This window comes from Rhinopithecus roxellana, chromosome 3 (assembly GCF_007565055.1).
Source record: "Rhinopithecus roxellana isolate Shanxi Qingling chromosome 3, ASM756505v1, whole genome shotgun sequence".
In the NCBI taxonomy this organism is placed as follows: Eukaryota; Metazoa; Chordata; class Mammalia; order Primates; family Cercopithecidae; genus Rhinopithecus; species Rhinopithecus roxellana.
This window is the reverse complement of record NC_044551.1, coordinates 124,424,294-124,448,343: the sequence shown is the minus strand read 5'-3', so window position 1 is coordinate 124,448,343 and position 24,050 is coordinate 124,424,294. Positions and strand designations below refer to the sequence as shown.

The window sequence follows — 24,050 nt, the reverse complement described above, 5'->3', positions numbered from 1 at the left end:
AAGTATACTTATGAAGTTCCAAAATATTCTTCTCCTAAGTGTAACTAAGGATTCTTTCCAGGGGGCCACGATGGCTCATGCCTGTAATCCCAGCACTTTGAGAGGTGGGTGGATCACCTAAGGTCAGGAGTTTGAAGCTAGCCTGGCCAACAAGATGAAATTCTGTCTCTACTAAAAATACACAAAAATTAGCCAGGTGTGGTGGCGTACACCTGTAGTCCCAGCTAATCGGGAGGCTGAGGCAGGGGCACCGCTTGAACCTGGGAGACGGAGGTTGCAGTGAGCCAAGATTGTCCCACTGCACTCCAACCTGGGCAACAGAGAAAGACTGTCTCAAACAAAACAAACAAACAAACAAACAAAATTATTTCCAAAGAGCACTGTCTTATAAAATTATAGAGCCTCATCAGATATATTCAGAGGTGACTAAATTCAGTCTCCTTTGTTAAAACCACCATATAGCCACATAGATTCTGAAAAATTATCTTTTCTAGTCTTATAAATTGTGAGTGGATTAAATCACTCTAATATTTTAACCCTTGCTCACTATGAACTTTTTTCATAAATGTACTTTAAGTCCACACTACTCTAATTTATAATCTTTAAATTTTGGCGACAATAGTAACTGCTTTTTCCTTGAAGAATAAATTCATCAAAGAAACAAAAAAAGATACACCTGTGTATCTATCTGTAAAGTCTTTCTTGACCTCCCTACCTAGAAGTAATCTTTAAACTTCTAAAACCTCCTTTCTTACTTTTGAAGAAACCTCTCATGGAGATAATTACTGAATACTATATAGTTATCTGTGTGAGATTTTTCTCCCCAGATTGGAAAATTCCTAAAAAGCAATGACTCTCTTACTTACTTTTTTAAGTCCTTTATCAAAATCTCGCACAACTCCTTGTACACAGATGGGCAGTAACTTATTTTCAGACTGACAGATAACACGTTGAAGGAAGAAGTATGCCACCTCTAATTAAAGATGAACTGGCAACTATTTCATCTTAGTTCAAGAAGATTTTATGGAAATAGAAATTTTCAACTAAGATTTTTAAAGAGAGAAAGAGATGAGATTTGGCAGTGTAAAGAAAATGTGTACCCAGGATTTGAGAGGGTCTCTGCAAGTGTTAAGTCACAGGTCAGGACAAATATGGTTGCAAGATCATGAAGAGATTTGTCTAGCTGGCATGAAGGAAGCAGAAAATGAACGGGTGAATTGTATGGGTCCTTTTATGTACATTTCCTGTTCATTCTTCAAGGGTGATAGAGAACAGCTGGTTACCATCTTCTGCATAATAGTCTTTCATATATTTGAAGACAGTTTTAAATGCTGCTTACTTTCTAAACTAAATAGTCATGCACTGCATAATGTTTCAGTTAATGACAAATTGCATATACAATGGTGGTGTCATAAGATTATAATACAATAGCTTTAGTGTACCTTTTCTATGTTCAGATATGTTTAGACACACTAATATTTTACTTTTTTTTTTTTTTTTCTTTTTTAAGGCTGAGTCTCACTCTGTTGCGCAGGCTGGAGTGCAGTGGTGCAATCTCTGTTCACTGCAACCTCGTCTCCCGGCTTCAAGCTATTCTCATGCTTCAGCCTCCCAAGTAGCTGGGATTACAGGTGCCTGCCACCATGCTTGGCTAATTTTTTAAATATTTTTAGAAGAGACTGAGTTTTGCCATGTTGGCCAGGCTGGTCTCAAACTGCTGGCCTCAAGTGATCTACCTGCCTTGGCCTCCCAAAGTGATGGGATTACAGGTGTGAGTCACTGCGCCCGGCCATCATTGTTTCCGTGGCCTACAGTATACAGTATAGTAACCACCTGTAGAGGTCTGTAGCCTAGAAAACTTAGGTGATACACCGCCTAGATGTGTAGCTCTAAAATCTAGATTTGTGTAAATATATTCTATGATATTCGCACAATGATGAAATCACCTAAGGACGCAGTTTGCAGAACACATCGCCATCACTAGGTGATGCATGACTGTAGTAGATGCTCCTATTCTTTGCTCATAGGTTTTGTGTATTTATTTTTTGAACAATTTCAACAAAGTATTTTTTGATACAAGAAATGCATAAAATAATACTTCTGTAGCAGGGTTTCTCAACTTTGGTACTATTCACATATGGGTCAGAAAATTCTTGTTATCAGGGGCTATCCTATTCTATAGAGTGTTTAGCAGCATCCTTGGCCCCTACCCACATGAAGCCAATAGCACTTCATGAATTGTCATAATCAAAAATCTCCAGACACAGCCAAATTCCCATGAGGCCAAAACCGTCCCCAGTTGAAAACCACTCTTGAACAGATGAAGACCAGAACATCACCACCAATTATTTTGTTGAAGAAGATGACTGAAAACCAACCATGGCTCATAAACCAGCAGAATCTGCATTACCTGAAAGCTTGTGAATAATGCAGAACCTCAGGCCCTATCCAGATTCCCTGAATCACTACCTACGCTTCCACGAGATCCCCAGGGCAATCATGCCTATTAAGGTTTGAGAAGCACAGCTCTGTAATGTGGTATCTCTTTTTCATAATGTTAATACAGGTAACCTAAATAAAAAATACTCACTATGCTGTAGAGAAAAGGGGAAAAGGATACTCTTTAATCAGGGTCAATTTCACCCCCTTGAAGGATTTTTCTAGCATGTCATCATCTTTAGTACATTTTCTCCAAAAGCCATTTGTTGTACCCCTCCTCAACGTAAGACCAAGCAGTTTTGGTTTCCTTTTTGGGCCTGTTTGTTTATTCTACATGTTGTGTGGAATGCCCGGGGGTGTGTGCTGTACTTCTTTTTTCATTTCCTGTCCTTAGAGTTCTACAGGCAATTTGCCCAAAATGATTGTAAATCAAACTCTTTTATGTTTTCTGAGGCTCCAAAGAGCCTGAAGAACAGGAGATGACATAAACAAAATAGTTTACATCTAGTTCTTTTGATTTAAAGGAGTGAGTAAACAGTAAAAGCAGCCTTTCATAACTTTTAGTTCAATGTGCATTTTGTTATACTATACTATTCAGAACTTTATGTACCAGAAGTAAAGAAAAATTGTACTTATTCACAACCGAGCCTCTGCTTCCACCCCCAAAAAAGCAAAACACAGAGGTGGCTTCAGAGACAACATAGAAAAAATACAAAAAATAATGGGAAATAAACATAGATAAGACAGATGTCAAAAGTAAATTATGATTTCACATGTACCAGCAATTGAAAACCAGTATTTTTTCCCCTTGCAAATAATAACTATATTGTGTACTGACCAGGTGTTACTCTCATTTAATTTGCCAGCAACTCTATAATTAAATACCATTATTATCATCATTCTGCAAACAAGGAGAAGAAAGCTTGGGAAGGCAGACAAATGTACCCACATTTCCACAGGCTTCCAAGTCCAAAGTAGTAACCAATATTCATATTAATTCAATTTTTACATCTTAGGCCTAAAACTAGAAAGGGCTAGTGCAAAGTGATATGAGGCTGAGCTTAGAAGACAGCCACATATTAGTCCGCATAACTGCATCTCCTGAGAGGCAAATTTGGGGAGGAGACTTTTCTACAATAGCAATGGGCTGGAAAGGATTTGAGGAATGAGTGGAAAGGCTGGGTAAGGAGAGAAGTCCTGGCCACAGAGCTCCAGATCTAACTTCTTGAAAGACTTCAGCTACAACTTATAGGTCTAGGTAGAAAAGAAATGAAAAGACTTGCTCCCATTCAAATATGGTTATATATGTGATATATGTAAGTGTTAAAAACAAAAGGGAAAGATGAAATTGCTGGTATTGAAGGGTATCTCTTATAAAAATAAATTATGAGCAATTCCTTTAGTAACCAGGATGGAATTTGATATGTAAGAAAACTAAATGAGAAAGAGGGAGAAGCAACCTACATCTCTACAGTACTTTCTGCTTACAAACATTTTAAAATATAATAGCATAATAATAATAATAACCGTAATGATATTGAGCTATTCAATCATTTGTGGAGGTGAGGCAGGACAGCAGACATTCCCCTCTTTTTGTATATTAGGAAACTGAAGCTCAGATAGGTTGAGTGATTTGCCAAAAGCCAGCCTGCATTAATGGCAGAGGCAAGATTTCAACATTGATCTTATGAGGCCAAATCATAGGATTTCTGTAACTAGGGTGCTATTGAGTTGGTCTGATTAATAAAACTAAAAGTAAAAATAACAACCCAGCTCACAACAATCCTCAAAAGGCTCATGATGGCTCTTAATCATCTTGTAGCTCTGGAGTATTTGACAATAGGACTGGCAGAAAAAGGGTAAATGGAGGTGACAGAGGCTGTTGACAGATGGAAGGAAGCCACCCTCTTGTACGCATCCTTGAGTTCCAAGAAGTGTTACCGTAGCCTGATTAGTTGTTGGCTTCTTAATAAAGAAAGTCTGTCTTTGGACCAGGTGGGTCAGACTGAATCTCAATCTAGTAATATCCAGATGGGAATATTCAACAATGAATGCAATTCTGAATATTGCAAATTTCAAGCCAAGGAAAGAGGGTATCAAATAAATGATGACAAGGTAATGTATTAAAATGCTATTGCTTTATTTCAAACTTCCTACATATGTTTATCCTATTTAGAAATAGAAGAAATCGGCCGGGCGCGGTGGCTCAAGCCTGTAATCCCAGCACTTTGGGAGGCCGAGACGGGTGGATCACGAGGTCAGGAGATGGAGACCATCCTGGCTAACACGGTGAAACCCCGTCTCTACTAAAAAAAAATACAAAAACTAGCCGGGCGAGGTGGCGGGCGCCTGTAGTCCCAGCTACTCGGGAGGCTGAGGCAGGAGAATGGCGTAAACCCGGGAGGCGGAGCTTGCAGTGAGCTGAGATCCGGCCACTGCGCTCCAGCCTGGGCCGCGACAGAGCGAGACTCCGTCTCAAAAAAAAAAAAAAAAAGAAATAGAAGAAATCATAGAATTAACATTATTTTTATTATTTTTAACATAAATAATGAAATAATGACATAAGATTAAGACAAGACATAATCATAATTATGTTTTTATAGTGAATTAATGGTTTAGGGCAAATTCCTTGGTGATAAAGAAAGATAGTCATCCTTGGAGACATATGAACTAATCTTTTCATCTATATTATTTATTAAATCATTCATATATTCCACTACTCCACAAATATAACCAGGTGTTTACTCTGAATTGAATATATGGTAGGCCCTGGAAATACAGTCATAAAAAGATGGTGCTAGGCCAGGCACAGTGGCTCACACCTGAAATTCCAGCACTTTGGGAGGTCAAGTCAGGTGGATTACCTCAACTCAGGAGTTCAAGACCTGCCTGGCCAATATGGTGAAACCCCATCTCTACTAAAAATACAAAAATATTAGCTGGGCTTAGGGGTGCACACTTGTAGTCCCAGCTACTCAGGAGACTGAGGCAGGAGAATTGCTTGAACCTGGGAGGCAGAAGTTGCAGTAAGCCGAGATTGTGCCAATGCACTCCAGCCTGGGTGACAGAGTGAGACTTCATCTCAAAAAAAAAAAAAAAAAAAGATGATGCTTCCCTCTCCCCCAAAAAAGGCAAGTGATTTCACCTCTATGAACCTCAGTTTATCATATTTGAAATAAGCTTACAAATAACTTTCAGGTATTAATTGCTGCAAGAAATACAAATTATGCATTTAGCAAAAGAGAATGATCAAGAAATGAGCTAACTGATTTCATAGGTAGAATCCAAACAATCAATATACCATCTGGCAGTTGATTTTTCTTTCAAAAGAGGACTTTTCCCTCATTTTGATGACTGTATCTTGAAACACAATACAGGTATGTTACATCAGTAGGGATGAGACAGCAGATTATTAGACTCATTCTCATAGCAAATTTCCTGTTTCTGAACTTGGCTGCAATGACATATATAAAGAAAATCTAAGATGAAGGTGTCAGGTCTTCCAAGTGGAAGAGCTAGCCAGGGAGGAGGAGTGCAGATGACACCAGTCCATTCAGTTAGAACCCTTGGATTCTAATCTCAGTTGCTCAAAACATGATGCATATTTGTGATACCACCTAGGATCTGAGCCAGTAACAAGTTGGACCTTCTTTCATTCTAATGAAAATTTACTCCCCTCTAACCTATTTTAAGGGTTGCAAGTCTATTACAAAGACAGGGTGACCCTGCAGTGATTCTTTCTAGTATATTAATGTCCTACTAATGAATTCACAGACCTGAACCACCTGAGAATCAGACAGCATATCTAGAAAGTATGAGCTCTATAACGAAGAGCTGGAGAGGCCCCTCCCTTCCACAAGCCTGAGCCCTAGTACATTCTTGGTAGCTCTTACCTCTTGTGCCAAAGCCTCCTGGTGGAAAGAGTTAATTCACCCCATTCACATGGTATAAACTGCTAACTTCATATATTCTCACTATAACTAAAAGGTGATATATTAAGTATTTTCTATAACTCCAAATTTACTTTCAATCTCCTAAATTCAGGTGAAATATATTCCATTTTGAGGCATTACAGGAGGTTGGAAGAAAAACATTTTAGTAATAAGAGTTTGTGAAAGTTGGAAGCCCTTTTCCTTAATGTATAACAACTTTATAATATTAGTCTTATGGGTCAGAAATTTTAATCAGTTTTATTACTCTTAATAGGTTAAGTGAGTTTGATCCCAGTTTTGATGTATATGGTTGCTGTAAAAGATAACATTTGACTCAAAGTGTAACTGAATCCAAAAACTCTATAGTACTACATTCATTCTAGTTGGTTTGAAATCTAAAATGAGTATTTTTATAGCACTATAACCTTGAGAAGGAGGAGCCACAGACCTCTAGTGGTAAAGATACAAGGAACAAAGATAATTAAAATATGACAAATAGTTATAGGGCCTTGTCTGATGAGTACAGAATCAATACAACCATTTGGAAATGACATCGTAATCTCAAATACAGAAAATTCATATTTGATGTAAAAAATAATATATCCAACTCAGTGTCTCTTTCAAACAATTGGAACTTCCCAATACAATTAATGCAAGAAGAAAATCTGGCTCAATAAATCTTACCAAAGTTCTTTCATCAGAAATGATGTAATATGTCAGCAAGACACCTACCTCCATCAACAAGTTTAGAAAAGCAAATCCAAATAAACACCTCAGTATTCAAGCATTTTCCAAGTTTCATCCTGGGAAGCTGCTTTTTAACTTCATCTTGCCGTAGCAATCTAATTGTTTTGACTTTTAGTGCTAAAGTCCTGTGGCTCTCCAGTTATTACAAATGGTATTTGAACTTCAAAGTGAGTGTGTGTATATGTGTATATCTCTGTCTGGTGGAAAGGAAGCAGGGAAGTATAGTTTTTGATGTAAAGTAGCTGTTTAATACAAGTTTGTTAAATGGGACAGGATGGAATAAATCGAAAAAAATAAAGACTTTTAGTATAAAGGTCATTCTGGCTGTAAGAATTTGTCCCATTTTATAAGTGCTACCCAGAATAACTCCTAGAGTGTTTCGCAAACATCCTTTGTTAAAAAATCTTCCTTTAAAATTTTTCTACATAAGTTTGTTCTTTCGTGGAGTTTATTTTCCTTTGTAGTATCTACAGACATCTGCTCTTTCCCCATATCCTCCCACCACAAATAATTGCCTGCTTTGCCAGCTCCTCTCAGACCTACTCTTGATCTCTAAAATTCTTAAACAGTTTCAGAAACCAACCCCCTTCACCACATCAGCATCATCTTTCAGATCTATGTTTTACCAAATAAAAAGGCTGCAGAACTTCAGGGGTCCCTGGATCCCACTGTGGGAAACACAACTCGTGTGTTTGTGTAAGCCACATGAGCACAGAACTCTGTTCTCCAGCTGCCCTGGCATCCTGAATGCTGAACTCATTAATTTCTGTGACTGCACAGCATGGAGCACTGCATACGAAAAGGCGTACTACACTTCAAAACAAAACAAGGTGGCATCCTATTCACGTATTTACCCAGAAATGTGGCATTGTAAGCCTCCACATGTATAAGAATCTGAATAAAAGTGGTACTTTTATTAGTGGAATATTTTCCATGAATTTTATTCATTTACTTATAATTTTTTCTCAGTAAGATATTGCCAGTTATAAAGGTATTTTTGTTAGTATATACAGCAGGTAGTTTTGAGAGTCAGTAAAGCAAAGAGGTAGTATACACTGTAAAACAAATTTTTTTAAATTTACCCACTAGCTTTAACCAGCAATTGCAAATTCCAGGCACTAAGAGATTCCATTGTTGATTCTCCTATACTATTTAACAGGCTAATTTTTCTGGATGACTTGGATGTGAGCTTTTGAAGGCATACACATGTCCAAGCATGAGGGTGAAACAGGAGACAGTTACTACTTCACCTACTTTCCTTGCTTCACCTGGGGACAGTGAGTTATCTTCTCTTTTGTTTATTTATAAGTTTAATAATTCCAGTGGAAATTAGAGAACTGAAAATCATTTCCTTAACCTTGTATACTATTTCTGCTTTCCTGGCCCATGAAACTACCTGTTGTGCATACTAACAAAAATAACCATAGGACTGGCAATGTGTTGCCAGCTCGCATATCTTATTGAGAAGAAATTATATGCAAATTAATAAAATTCATTTGAAAGAACCTGCTAATAAAGTTACAACTTTTTATTCAGGTTATTTCTTTTAAGGCATCAATGGACAGAGTACATAGGATAGTTGGGTAAGACTTGACCCTGAGATTGAACCAATGACATCCTAAAAGTGTGCAAAAGACAGTACCCAGTTACCTAATGTTCAAATACTACAAGAAGAGCCAAAAGCTATTCTCCCTTTCCCTAATAGTACAATTTGGAGTTTGGAGCTAAACTTGTTTAGCGAAAACACATTTAGATGTAAATAAAAATAAAATAGAAACGAATGAAGAAGAATAACATTTTCAAATATACCTCAAAGTACTTAGATTATTGAAATTTAGGAGTCAAAGTATAAAGTTTTTTAGAAATATGATCATTCATATATCTTATGGTATCACCTATAACATATAACAGGAATTCTTCACTTAGTGAAATTCCAACATATGAAAAAAAATCTACTAAATTATGTTGTGACTTTGTTGTTGTTTTGAGGCAGAGTCTCACTCAGTCACCCAGCTTAGGATGCAATGGTGCAATCATGGCTCACTGCAGCCTCAGCCTCTCCAGCTCAAGCCATTCTTCCACCTCAGCCTCCCAAGTAGCTAAGACCACAGGCACAAGCCACCATGCCTGGTTAATTTTTGTATTTTTTGTATAGAAAAATACAAAAGTGCTCGTCATGTTGCTCAGACTAGTTTTGAACTCCTGGGCTCAAGTGATCTGCCTGTCTTGGCCTCCCGAAGTGCTGGAGTTACAGGCGTGAGTCACCACACCCTGACTCAATGTTGTGATTATTTAGATTGGAAAATAATTACTGGCATTTTTAAATCATCTACCACTTTATTTAAAAATGGAGCATGCCTAGACTTTTACAGATTAACTTTTATACAAGGTTTTCAGGACATATTCAAAACATAAAATGAGATCTACCTATGTTTTCTTTTCCTGTGAGCCTTAAAGAGGTGTTAGATTTAGTTTGCCTTCACCTCTCTTTTTTTAGTTGCCATATTTCTCAGAAACAGGAGGCAAAATATGTAGATTTATAACATTTCTTTTCTGATGGTGTTCAATTATCTAAATACTTTCTGGTTTAACACACAGTCAATCATTAACATTAATAAATTAAGGTTTTCATGAAGCTAACTAACAAAATGAAATACTCTGCACACTCTGACAGTGTACCTCAACCAAAACCAAAAACCTATTAAAAAAATTGTCCATCCTAGAGTCACCTGGTAGCTTTAACTAGCAATTCCATATTCCGAGATGCCATTGTTGATTTTCCTATGGTATGTAATAGGCTATTTTTCTCAGTGTCTCAATACTGCTTCTAATCATCCACTGCCACTTAAACTAAAATGATTCTGTATAATTTCTCTCCCTTCTTAGCTACTTCCCAGCTACTTATTATAGCAATTTTCCATTATATCATTCACTACCAAACATTTCCTTCATTCAGAAGTTTTCTGGTTCCTCTGCTTAACTAAAAACTTACCCATTTTATGAAGAGAAAATAAGTCAAACGAATGTAACTTGTTATTCACCTGAAAACACTTAGAAAAGAAATCAGAAAGTATTTTAAAGGACATTAAAGTTTGTTTATAAGAAAATAAGAAAAGTCTCAGTAGCCTGGATGTTGAAATATTTCAGATGCCAAGGGTCACTAGAATGCTGGTTTTTGTTTCAGAGGAAAGAGATAACTTTTTGATGCTTTCTTTTCTGTTTTGAGATAACTCTAAACTTTGTTTTCTTAGTTATAATTGCTGTTGCTAAGACCAGGATGATCTTCCAGCACTTAGAACATTAGTTGGGCAGTAACATCCTTGGATCCAAACTCTATTCCTATCTAGTAGCATCATCTTTTACATTCTTTCCATTAGTCTACAAGAGTATCTTGAAACTGAAATAAATACAGATGTTATAGTCAGTATCCCCAAGAACAAGCAGCCAATATTTCCCTTAAATGGAAGCATTCTGATACTTAGAATCGCAACACTAGTGACTAAGTATTTGTTATATATAAGGATCTTAAAATTCAGGGTAGAGGTTACGTCTGCATGGGGGAAGGGGAGGAAAAAAATAGGATCTAAAAGGAAATAAAAACATAGCTTTATCTTTACATGTTTTTAGAGGGAAATGCTGACTTTCCACTTCTGACATTTCCTTCCATGGGGTGAATGCTTCACCGGTTGTAATACTTAACAACCGGTTAAGGGCTATTTCTCAACCTGCCCTTCCTTCACACTTAACTGATTGGTGAGTCTGGAAGGAGACACTGTATGGGCAGCCCCGTCCTCTCTTTCTCATTTGCTTTTAGAAGTGAGCCTGCCTACGTTAAGAAAATGCTTTGCTTTGTTCTTCCAGTATCAGGCTCTCAGCTGGTGCTGGAGTGTAGACAGCCTTGTCCAGGGTTCAGTAGTGGGAATTTAATTCATCAGCCATGCTGATTCATCAGTCTGATTCTTTGTCATTTCCCAGTTGGTTCTGACCTCAAGTAAGGAAGAGGTTTGGTCTTTACTGGACTTTCTCAAAAATCCTAATAAAGTGTTATTTCTTGTGAAAAATAAACAATTACAGAAAAATGTTTAGATTTGCAAAGCTGGGTAGAGGGCACACTGCTTTTTGACACATTATTCCTCATAATTTTCTTGTGTGCTTGAAGTATTTCATGATAAAAATGCTTTTAAATTTTCCCAGTATAATTATCATTAGACATTTGAAGATGTAGTAACAGGATATTTCTCTAAGACTTTCTAATCGTATTAAAATTGTCCCCTATTTTCTTAACTAATTCAACAATGAAATCACAGTTGCCATCCTTGCTTCTTAGAGAAGCAAAAAGGCACAAAATAGAAGAGCTTGATTGAATGACCTTTATTATCTTTATCCATTTCCTATTCGCTAAAATCTTAATACTTTCAGCCACATTGAGAACAAGGAATGGGCCGGCAGCAGCAGATCTGGGAAGGTACGAGTAGGAAAAGGCGGAGATGTGCTAACTTCAGAGGTAGGCAAAGTGAACCCCCAAATGGCGGAAATCTGGCCAAGGTGATTTGTTATGGGAGCTGTCATCTCGCATTCATATTCTGGTTTACATCACTGAGACTCAATTTCCAAGGGGGGACACAAGAAAAGACAAAGATTTTGGAAATCAAATTGGCATTCTGATTAAAGTTCAATTTGCTTACACAAATGTACTGGCCAGAAAAGATATTGACTTGCTAGAATTTTCACTAGTTTCTCTTTCCATAATTTTGTCAGTACTTGTCTACAGTCCACTTTCTTATTTTATGTGCTAGCTCTATGCTATTTTGTCTGGTTGGACCATTGCCTCTTCAGAGATGTGCAAATAATCCTCACCATGGAACTGAAATTTTCTTTAAGAAAGAGATACATGTGCTGCTCCAGGAACTCATAATTCGTTACTCTGGGAGAAATTCAATAAATAGGGAAGTAAATTAAGTAACACTTACTGACTTTCTACTGGCCGTTTCTAGTTCATGAATATTAAGCATTCAGGGAAGATGCAAAATAAACAGGTCATCATCCAATTTAGGATTGGTCAGCATACAAGAGGTGGACTGAACATCTATTTCTAATGATATCAAGAAAATATAAAGATGGAAGAAAGAAATGCCAAAGAGTTCCTACAATTATCAGCAAAGTTCAACAGGATATAGAAAGATAAACGCAGATAAATGAGAATGTGCATTGGACAATTTTCCTTATGTATTGCAATTTTTGAAAGCTTTCTAACATCAATCATTTCTCACCATTCCATATATTCTTGCAACTCCTTGCTTTTAAGTTATGATTTGAATCTTGAAAAGGACAGAAATTAGAACAACCGAACCAATAACAACAACAACAACAGCAACATCTTATGATATCAATATAATCTAATAACTTATTTCCTCAGAAGCGTTTCTTATATCAAAATACACACACACATCTATAAATTCATCACCTGATAAATGCTGCCCCACTTTTTAAGCACCATTTTAGACCCATTAAAATGAGGGCTCATTTGACCTTTCCAGTCTCATTACTACTGTGGCTCAGAATGTCAAGTTATGGCCCCCTTTAATATGTGCAGTTCCCTGAAACATTTTGTATTCTCAACTGAACTTCTGCTAAAATTTTCCCTACTTCTGGAAATTCCTTTATTCAATTCTTAGCCTGGTGAACTCTCAACCATCTGTCAAAGGCTAACACAAGGTCACTCTCCCCAGCTTCCCCCATTGATAATCATTCTTCCTTTGTTTCTGCAGAATTTTTACACATTTATCCCATAGGATGTATTGCTTTCTATTAAAGGTAACTGGTTTACATGTACTAGTCTCCTGTTAGACTTGGAAGTCCTTCAGGTACTTAAAGATAAGAACTTATATTCTTATCCTCAATGCCTAGCACAATTTTTGGATGTAATTAAGAAGGCTTGTTAGCTCCTAATGTCCACTTTTTTCATTAGTAATAAAATCTTTACTTGGGGCAGCAGTACACACAGCTAGAAGACAACTTGTAGATATGCATAGCTGTATGACTAAATACTGGCCCCAAAAAAGTAAGCGGAAGTATTGTGTGGGATATTCCAGAAATCCCCTGTGTAGAACTGATTCAACTCAGAATGCCCTTGATGTCCTTCCATTTTCTCTTTTATCCTTCTTATACCTTTCTTCTTTGTCCTTCTCTCAATTATGAACTCTTACTTAACAGTTAGCGTTCACTCAAGAGTGAATTGTGTCCCCTGAGATTCATATGTTGCAGCCCTAACCCCTAAAGTGACAGCATTTGGAATAGGGCCTTTAGGGAGGTAATTAAGGTTAAATGAAATCACAGCCAGTGGGGCCCTAATCTGATAGGACCGTTGTCCTTATAATAAAAGAAAGAGATACCATTTTTCTCTCTCTTTCTCTCCTTCCTTCCTTTTTTTCCTTTCTTTCCTTTCTTTTCTCTCTTCCTTCCTTCCTTCCTTCCTTCCTTTCTTCCTTCCTTTCTCTCTTTCTCCTTCCTTCTTTCCTTCCTTCCTTCCTTCCTTCCTTCCTTCCTTCCTTCCTTCCTTCCTTCCTTCCTTCCTTCCTTCCTTCCTTCTCTCTCTCTGTCTCTCCCTCTTTCCCTCTCTCTCTCTCCCCATCTCTCTCTCTGTTTCTCTCTGTCTCTCTCCACCACCTACACAGAGATAAGGCCATGTGAGGATACAACAAGAAGGTGGTCATCTACAAGACAGGAAGGGAAGCCTCATCAAACACCAAGCTGAAAGCAACTTATTTTGGCCTTCTAGCTTCCAGAGCAGAGGGAGAATACATTTCTGTTGTATAAGCCACACAGTCTGTGGTATTCTGCTATGGCAACTAAGCAGAGTAAGACAGGCTTCAACTGCCCTCTTGGACTATGAAGTGAACTTGAATGGAAGTGATGTGTGCTAGGTGCTGGAGCAGAAAGATGAAAGTAACACAGGGTTATGCTGACGATAGAGCCACCACACCAGCAATGAACTGCCTTCACATGGATTGTCTTATTTGTTATTGTACATTGTTCTATATTGCTAAAGTACCCGATCTTCATAGATTCATTGGCAGATGATGTGTTTAATAAAATTTGTTGAATGAATGAATATATCATATGAATGTTCTTTTTCCATTAGGTGTCTTACTGAGTCTAATTATCTCATGTAAGTTTGCGATTCTACACTACCTCATCCAGCCACTGTTTTTCTTTTTTTCTTGTTCTTTGTATTTAATGACACAATTCCACAAAGTTAATATATCTCCCCCCTTTAAATGGTCACATCATAGTTAATTAAGTTTTATTTTAACTTAGATAAACATTTATCAGGACAACTTCAGCTTACTTAAAAAATATTACTCCTAAATAGACTCTTGCAACAAAATAATCTTGTTCTAAGCTATAACTTTATGATCACATAAAGAAAAAACTCAATACCAACAAAAATGGTCCAGGAAAAGTAACATTAGTTAACACTGAATAAGTTTTCAGAAAACTCTTAACTCTAGCAAGAGCAAGGTAGTAAAATCAGATGGAATAAATTAAGAGAAAGGTAAAATGTCTGGGATATGCATGTTCACTAGGAAACATTTTTCCAGAAAATATATTGTAATAATGTTTTATGGAACCCATAATACAATCATATAATATTATGAGGATTTCTTTTAAGACCTGTAGAGTTATAGAAAAAGCACATCTTACAAAACTGTGTGAACAATTAAGTTGCATTAGGCTTGGTTGTGCTCTTTATGAGGTAATAGTCAGTATACTAAGGGTTCCAGATAGTAGCGTTTCATAGTAAAAGTCTATTCTACTGTCTTTTCAAAGATGGTCTTTTAAATTGTAGTACACACAGGTAAAGGCCAATTTTAAAGCATGTTTCTTTTTTTTTTTGAGACAGTCTCGGTACGTCACTCAGGTTGGAGTGCAGTGGCACTATCTTGGCTCACTGCAGCCTCCACCTCCTGGGTTCAAGTGATCCTCCCACATCACCCTCCTGGGATTACAAGCATGCACCACCACGCCCAGATAATTTTTGAATTTTTAGTAGAGATGGGGTCTCACCATGTTGGCCAGGCTGGCCTTGAGCTCTTGACCTCAAATGATCTTCATACCTTGGCTTCCCAAAGTGCTGGGATTACAGGCATGAGTCATCATGCCCAGCCCAAACTCAAAGCTTTTGATGGCTTAACAAAATGAAATAAAAAAGTAACCAAAGAAAACCTACCAAAAAAAAAAAAAAAAAAAAAAAAAAACATCTTTTGAGAAATAGCACCAGAAAACACACACACACACACACACACACACACACACACACACACACACACAGATTTATATATTTCTACCAGAATCAAAAGAGTGTTTTCAGTACCTAAATAGTTTTCAGTATTTAAATCTGCTTCCAAGTTTCTAGTGATAGTGTTCATTCTTTATTCTAACATAGTGTATGTAATATTTGGTTATATAATTCTTGCAAGAGAGACGTATTTGACCATAGGTATAAGAAAATATTGAGATTAGAAGAACTTGCATAGAATTATTTATGACCTCTTCCTAATATGTGATTGTTTTAGCAATACATCATAGAATCTTATGGGTGGAAGGAATGAGATACCTCAGCTATCATTTAATTTGACCCTTCCATTTCATCAGAAGCCAACAACTACCATTTTTGGTATCTATTCTACTTCAACCAAAGATTTCTGAAGGTGCCGCAATGTTTTTAAGTGACTCTGCCACCCAGGCCACAACTGACAAGTCCAGGAATGAGTATCAGATCTGAATGAGTCATTAAGTTTCCTATGCTCTTGGCCACAGTTGATTAATTCTATGGGGACCAATCAGAGTACTGAACTCTCTAATCTCAGGTTCGCAGCCTGGAGTAGGCTCTTGTCTTGGTGGAGAGATCCATGGAATAGGAGACTCAAGAGCTCACATGGGTCTGATTCTCTCCAGGAAGCAGGGTTGTAGTGTGACCTAGTGAAATCAAGATGAGGGAAGGAGAGAGTTCTAAAATACAGAAGGGAACTGAGATTGGGTAGTCCAGTAATGAGCCCGCAGACAACTTTATTTCTCTACCACGGCTGGGGGAAGAATGAGGAGGAAGAATGAGGCAACAGAGCTAAGAAATCTAGATGGCTACAAAGACATGACTCATTGTTTTCTTCTTACTTTATTTTCCCCAAAAACCTCTTAAAATTTTTAAAAGGACAGAGAGTAAAAGAGAAAGACTGGGCTTACTCTGTATGTAGATAACAAATATGTTAATCAATGTATAGACATGACTATATTATGAATATGTTATATTCGTTCAACAGACATTAATAAAAGTCCACCATGTGAAAGAAAAGGTAGAACGCCTCTAAGGAATTAAAAGGTAAAAAAATAAAATATTGTCCCTGACCTCAAAGAATTTGTAGTTGCTTGTGAGATATATTTAAGGTATAATTAAATTAGCTAATCTGAAAGGTTAAAAAAGAAAAAAGAAAAAATTCTTAGGTGCTATAAGTGATGACTGTTATTGTGATGCCAATTTTATGAATCCTAAAAATTCTAGAGATTTTTTTTTCTTTTTTCTTTCGTATTTAATCAATGAAAAGGTCTACGCTATCTAAAAGTCATTAGAAACAGGTATCTTGAGACTTAGTTTGGGTAACACTCTGTGTATCATTTTAAAAAGTGCGACTTTCTGGTTGGGCGCAGTGGCTCACACCTGTAATCCCAGCACTTTGGGGTGCTGAGGTGGGCGGATCACTTGAGGTCAGGAGTTCGAGACCAGCCTGGCCAACGTGGCGAAACCTCATCTCTACTAAAAATACAAAAATTAGCCGGGGTGTGGTGGTGCACATCTGTAATCCCAGCTACTTGGGAGACTGAGGCATGAGAATCGCTAGAACCCGGGAGGCGGAGGTTGCAGTGAGCCAAGATTTCATTATTGCCCTCCAGTCTGGGCAACAGAGGAGACTCTGTCTCAGAGAAAAAAAAAAAAAAAAAGTGTGACCTCTTGTAGTTGATTAGACAGGTGATTCCTATATAAAAAACTTCCTAAAAGTCTCTATATTTCAAGTTGGAAACTCTCTGTGTTAAAAGAGAGTACTGTGTTAAAAGAACTACCAGAAAGTAAAATTATAGCAAGATGAAAACATGACGCAGGACTCACACTGACTTTCATGGCTAGGTCAGATTTAAAGTTGAAATCTTCCATTATGCACATAAAAATACGGGCAAGATGATGGTGATGTCATCAAAGAATAATTGCTGCTTTGTATCGGGATGGTCTTATTAGGAGGGCAGAGCTGAGGGAGGCCCCAGTTTGCCTTTCCACAAACTGACAGCCCTGCCTGGCGTTTAGATGGAAAATATGTTAGGGTGAGTGCTTCTGCTGTATGTCAGTTATTTCAAAGCCAAACCCTGTAACATATTTTTCCTTCATATCTTGAGTGCAACTACTATTCCACATTATGATCAAAGATCAGTAACACAATTTCCATCAACACTTTAGGAAATATTTGGCCTTTGACTAATTTAAAAGTATAAAAAGAGCTTTGTGAAAATTTTCAAAAATTGGACTTTCTTAATTTTTAACCTTTACCAACATGGAATAACTTTCTGGATGAACTGCAATCAACTTAAAAATGACTAAGTTATTTTTTTAAAAAAACGTGTCAAATAAAGCAAAAACAAAAAATTGTTTTAAGATATACCGTCTGGTAAAATGATTAGGATTTATTTAAAACATTCTTACAGTCCTACCTATGAAAACTTTCAAAGTTTATCTCATCATCTGTTTCTTAACAGATAATACTACCCAAAAAAGAAAAAAATAAGAGAAAAAAGAAAACAGACATGCTTCCAAAATAGCACTACAATCTAAAGAGTAGGCTTGTAAGCTTTTAGTCTTCTGAATAAGGCCATTGTCCAAAGTTTTAAATTCATGTGTTCTGATACTGATTGCTTGTCACAGAGCTACTGGCTTTTTGATGTTTAGGGACTAAAATAATTTTTAATCTATTGAATCAAATATCACTCTTGGAAAGAAAATATTACTTCATCATATATTTATTTAACTGATATATGAAATGAGACCTAACAAGGTTGATCATCAGCCACGTGTCACATGAAAATACAAAGGTGCTGAGGCTCAATGTTAAGTATAATATTCCTTTTATGACTTGAATCTGCAGCCAGTTGTTAACAAGTCCAAAAGTAAAGATCACAAAGTTCAAAATGACCAAATACCAATATTATTGATCACTTAAGGACAGAAACAAAAACAAAAAACCAGGAATGTGCCATGGGTAACAGTGTGAACACAAAAAAATATGCCTTCTGGAAATTTTAATAGAATTCTCTGTATTTGCCATGCTAAGAAATATGCTTTTTAATGTCTTGAAAGATATTCTCTACACACATGAGTATTGAACTGTTTTAATTAGCTTCCTATCAAAAAAATGAAAAAAACCCACAACAGATAAATATCCTTTGAAAGTCTTCTATATAAAAGTTCCCTTTCCATCTAACTGTGCTTTTTAAATAGTGAGATCATTTTTCAAAAATTAAGAATTTCTAACTTTTATGGTGGTGAGCATCCTGTGAATTTTTTTCCACCCTAACGTAAAGATATTTTGACTCAGAAATCTGATTACCACATTTTTCTAGTTTTCCTTTTCCTTTTTTTAAAATTTTTATTATCATTATTTCTTTTTTTTTGGTAAAGACAGGTTTCACCATGTTGACCAAACTGATCTTGAACTCCCGGCCTGAAGTGATCTAGCTGCCTTGGCCTCCCAAACTGCTGGGATTACAGGCATGAGCCACCACACCTGACCAGTAAAATTGCTTTCCATTATGTTTTTTTTAAATTAATTAATTAATTAATTAATTTATTTATTTATTTTTATTATACTTCAAGTTCTAGGGTACATGTCCATAACGTGCAGGTTTGTTACATATGTATACTTGTGCCATGTTGGTGTGCTGCACCCATCAACTCGTCAGCACCCATCCATTCATCATTTATATCATGTATAACTCCCCAATGCAATCCCTCCCCCCTCCCCCCTCGCCATGATAGGCCCCAGTGTGTGATGTTCCCCTTCCCAACTCCAAGTGATCTCATTGTTTAGTTCCCACCTATGAGTGAGAACATGCGGTGTTTGGTTTTCTATTCTTGTGATAGTTTGCTAAGAATGATGGTTTCCAGCTGCATCCATGTCCCTACAAAGGACGCAAACTCATCCTTTTTTATGGCTGCAGAGTATTCCATGGTGTATATGTGCCACATTTTCTTAATCCAGTCTGTCACTGATGGACATTTGGGTTGATTCCAAGTCTTTGCTATTGTGAATAGTGCCGCAATAAACATACGTGTGCATGTGTCTTTGTAGTAGAATAATTTATAATCCTTAGGGTATATACCCAGTAGTGGGATGGCTGGGTCATATGGCACATCCAGTTCTAGATCCTTGAGGAATTGCCGTACTGTTTTCCATAATGGTTGAACTAGTTTACAATCCCACCAACAGTGTAAAAGTGTTCCTATTTCTCCACATCCTCTCCAACAACTGTTGTTTCCTGATTTTTTGATGATTGCCGTTCTAACTGGTGTGAGATGGTATCTCATTGTGGTTTTGATTTGCATTTCTCTGATGGTGAGTGATGATGAGCATTTTTTCATGTGTCTGTTGGCTGTATGAATGTCTTCTTTTGAGAAATGTCTGTTCATATCCTTTGCCCACTTTTGGATGGGGTTGTTTGTTTTTTTCTTTTATATTTGTTTGAGTTCTTTGTAGATTCTGGATATTAGCCCTTTGTCAGATGAGTAGATTGCAAAAATGTTCTCCCATTCTGTAGGTTGCCTGTTCACTCTGATGGTAGTTTCTTTTGCTGTGCAGAAGCTCTTTAGTTTAATTAGATCCCATTTGTCAATTTTGGCTTTTGCTGCCGTTGCTTTTGGTGTTTTAGACATGAAGTCCTTACCCATGCCTATGTCCTGAATGGTACTACCTAGATTTTCTTCTAGGGTTTTTATGGTATTAGGTCTAACATTTAAGTCTCTAATCCATCTTGAAATAATCTTCGTATAAGGAGTAAGGAAAGGATCCAGTTACAGCTTTCTACTTATGGCTAGCCAATTTTCCCAGCACCATTTATTAAATAGGGAATCCTTTCCCCATTTCTTGTTTCTCTCAGGTTTGTCAAAGATCAGATGGCTGTAGATGTGTGGTATTATTTCTGAGGACTCTGTTCTGTTCCATTGGTCTATATCTCTGTTTTGGTACCAGTACCATGCTGTTTTGGTTACTGTAGTCTTGTAGTATAGTTTGAAGTCAGGTAGCGTGACGCCTCCAGCTTTGTGCTTTTGACTTAGGATTGTCTTGGCAGTGCGGGCTCTTTTTTGGTTCCATATGAACTTTAAAGCAGTTTTTTCCAATTATGTGAAGAAACTCATTGGTAGCTTGATGGGGATGGCATTGAATCTATAAATAACCTTGGGCAGTATGGCCATTTTCACGATATTGATTCTTCCTATCCATGAGCATGGTATGTTCTTCCATTTGTTTGTGTCCTCTTTTATTTCACTGAGCAGTGGTTTGTAGTTCTCCTTGAAGAGGTCCTTTACATCCCTTGTAAGCTGGATTCCTAGGTATTTTATTCTCTTTGAAGCAATTGTGAATGGAAGTTCATTCATGATTTGGCTCTCTGCTTGTCTGTTACTGGTGTGTAAGAATGCTTGTGATTTTTGCACATTAATTTTGTATCCTGAGACTTTGCTGAAGTTGCTTATCAGCTTAAGGAGATTCTGGGCTGAGACGATGGGGTTTTCTAAATATACAATCATGTCATCTGCAAACAGGGACAATTTGACTTCTTCTTTTCCTAACTGAATACCCTTGATTTCTTTCTCTTGCCTGATTGCCCTAGCCAGAACTTCCACCACTATGTTGAATAGGAGTGGTGAGAGAGGGCATCCCTGTCTTGTGCCAGTTTTCAAAGGGAATGCTTCCAGTTTTTGCCCATTCAGTATGATATTAGCTGTGGGTTTGTCATAAATAGCTCTTATTATTTTGAGGTACGTTCCATCAATACCGAATTTATTGAGCGTTTTTAGCATGAAGGGCTGTTGAATTTTGTCAAAAGCCTTTTCTGCATCTATTGAGATAATCATGTGGTTCTTGTCTGTGGTTCTGTTTATATGCTGGATTACGTTTACTGATTTGCGAATGTTGAACCAGCCTTGCATCCCAGGGATGAAGCCCACTTGATCATGGTGGATAAGCTTTCTGATATGCTGCCGAATCCGGTTTGCCAGTATTTTATTGAGGATTTTTGCATCGATGTTCATCAGGGATATTGGTCTAAAATTCTCTTTTTTTGTTGTGTCTCTGCCAGGCTTTGGTATCAGGATGATGTTGGCCTCATAAAATGAGTTAGGGAGGATTCTATTGATTGGAATAGTTTCAGAAGGAATGGTACCAGCTCCTCTTTGTACCTCTGGTAGAATTCAGCTGTGAATCCATCTGGTCCTGGACTTTTTTTGGTGGGTAGGCTATTAATTATTGCCTCAATTTCAGAGCCTGCTATTGGTCTATTCAGGGGTTCAACTTCTTCCTGGTTTAGTCTTGGGAGAGTGTAAGTGGGCAGGAAATTATCCATTTCTTCTAGGTTTTCTAGTTGATTTGCATAGAGATGTTTATAGTATTCTCTGATGGTAGTTTGTATTTCTGTGGGGTTGGTGGTGATATCCCCTTTATCATTTTTTATTGCATCTATTTGATTCCTCTCTCTTTTCTTCTTTATTAGTCTTGCTAGCGGTCTGTCAATTTTGTTGATCTTTTCAAAAAACCAACTCCTGGATTCATTGATTTTTTGGAGGGTTTTTTGTGTCTCTATCTCCTTCAGTTCTGCTCTGTTCTTAGTCATTTCTTGCCTTCTGCTAGCTTTTGAATGTGTTTGCTCTTGCTTCTCTAGTTCTTTTAATTGTGATGGTAGAGTGTCAATTTTAGATCTTTCCTGCTTTCTCTTGTGGGCATTTAGTGCTATAAATTTCCCTCTACACACTGCTTTAAATGTGTCCCAGAGATTCTGGTATGTTGTATCTTTGTTCTCATTGATTTCAAAGAACATCTTTATTTCTGCTTTCATTTCGTTATGTACCCAGTAGTCATTCAGGAGCAGGTTGTTCAGTTTCCAAGTAGTTGAGCGGTTTTGATTGAGTTCCTTAGTCCTGAGTTCTAGTTTGATTGCACTGTGGTCTGAGAGACAGTTTGGTATAATTTCTGTTCTTTTACATTTGCTGAGGAGTGCTTTACTTCCAATTATGTGGTCAATTTTGGAATAAGTGCGATGTGGTGCTGAGAAGAATGTATATTCTGTTGATTTGGTGTGGAGAGTTCTATAGATGTCTATTAGGTCCGCTTGGTGCAGAGACGAGTTCAATTCCTGGATATCCTTGTTAACTCTCTGTCTCGTTGATCTGTCTAATGTTGACAGTGGAGTGTTGAAGTCTCCCATTATTATTGTATGGGAGTCTAAGTCTCTTTGTAAGTCTCTAAGGACTTGCTTTATTGCTGAATTGTGTTCCCCCACACAAAAGATGTCTAATCCTAATTCCCAGTATGTGTAAATGTGACCTTATTTGGAAACAGGTTCTTTGCAGAAGTATTTAACTTAAGGATCTCTAGATGAGATCATCCTGATTTTTAGGTTGGGCCCAAAATTCAATGACTGGTTATCTTAGAAAGGAGAGGAATATTTGAGATACCTAGACACACAAACAGAAACATGAAGGAGAGAGAAGACGATGTGAAGACAAAGTTAGAGATTAGTATCAACTGTCAAGAAGCCATGGAATGCTAAGGATTGCCAGGAACCACCAGAAACTGGAAAAGGCAGGGAGTGATTCTCCCATAGAGCCTTCAGAGGGAGAATGGCTCTGCCAACAGAGCCATTGGTTTTGGACTTCTGGTCTCCAGAATTGTGAGAGAATAAATTTATATTGTTTTAAGCCACTAATGTTTGTACCAATTTGGTATAGCAGCTCTAGGAAACTAATAGGTTCAGGAAAGGAAACACATGACATTTTTGACAAATATATAAGTGCACAAATTACCACAAGGTGAACATATCCATGAAACCATCACCCAGACATAGAATATTTCCCATGCAACTAAAGTCCTCTTGGGTCTGATTTCTTTTAAAATAAGAAGCAACGACAAAAACGCAAGCAACCCAATTAAAAAATGAGTAAATAATATTAATAGAGATTTCTCCAAATAAGTTACACAAATGACCAAAAGCACATAAAAAGATGCTCAACAGCATTAATTATTAGGGAAAGATAAATTAAAACCCCAATGGGATACCACTTTACACACAGTAGAATGGCCATAATAAAAAAAATACAAAACAGAAAGTAAGTATTGACCAGGATGTGTAATAATTGGAACTCTCATACATTGTTGGTGGGAATGTAAAGTGGTAATGTTGCTATGGAAAATAGTTTGGCAGTACTTCAAAAAGTTACACTTAGAGTTGCCCTGCAAGTCAACAATTCTACTCCTAGATATATTACTCCCAAAGAATTGAAAACATATATTCACAGAAAACTTATTCACAATTTTTCACAGCAGTACTATTCACAATAGCCAAAAAGGTGGAAATGACTCAAATGTCCATCAACTGCTAAATAGATAAATGAAAAGTGGTATATCCATACAATAGAATATTATTCAGCTATAAAAAAGGAATGAAGTACAGGCACACCACAGAGATACTGCGGGTTTGGTTCCAGACCACTGCAATAAAGCAAGTGATGCAAATTTTTTGGTCTTCCAGTCCATATAAAAGTTGTGTTTAAACTACAATGTAATCTATTAAGTGCACAACACATTATTTCTACAAAAACAATATGCATACCTTAGTCTTAAA

The 24,050-nt window shown here is 37.1% G+C and overlaps 1 protein-coding gene across 3 annotated transcripts in view; it reads right to left on the bottom strand.

The window, feature by feature from the left end:
* Positions 1-24,050, bottom strand: part of ITGA1 (integrin subunit alpha 1) — a 328,522-nt gene that overhangs the window by 117,552 nt on the left and 186,920 nt on the right. The gene's annotated exons all lie outside the window — the stretch shown is intronic.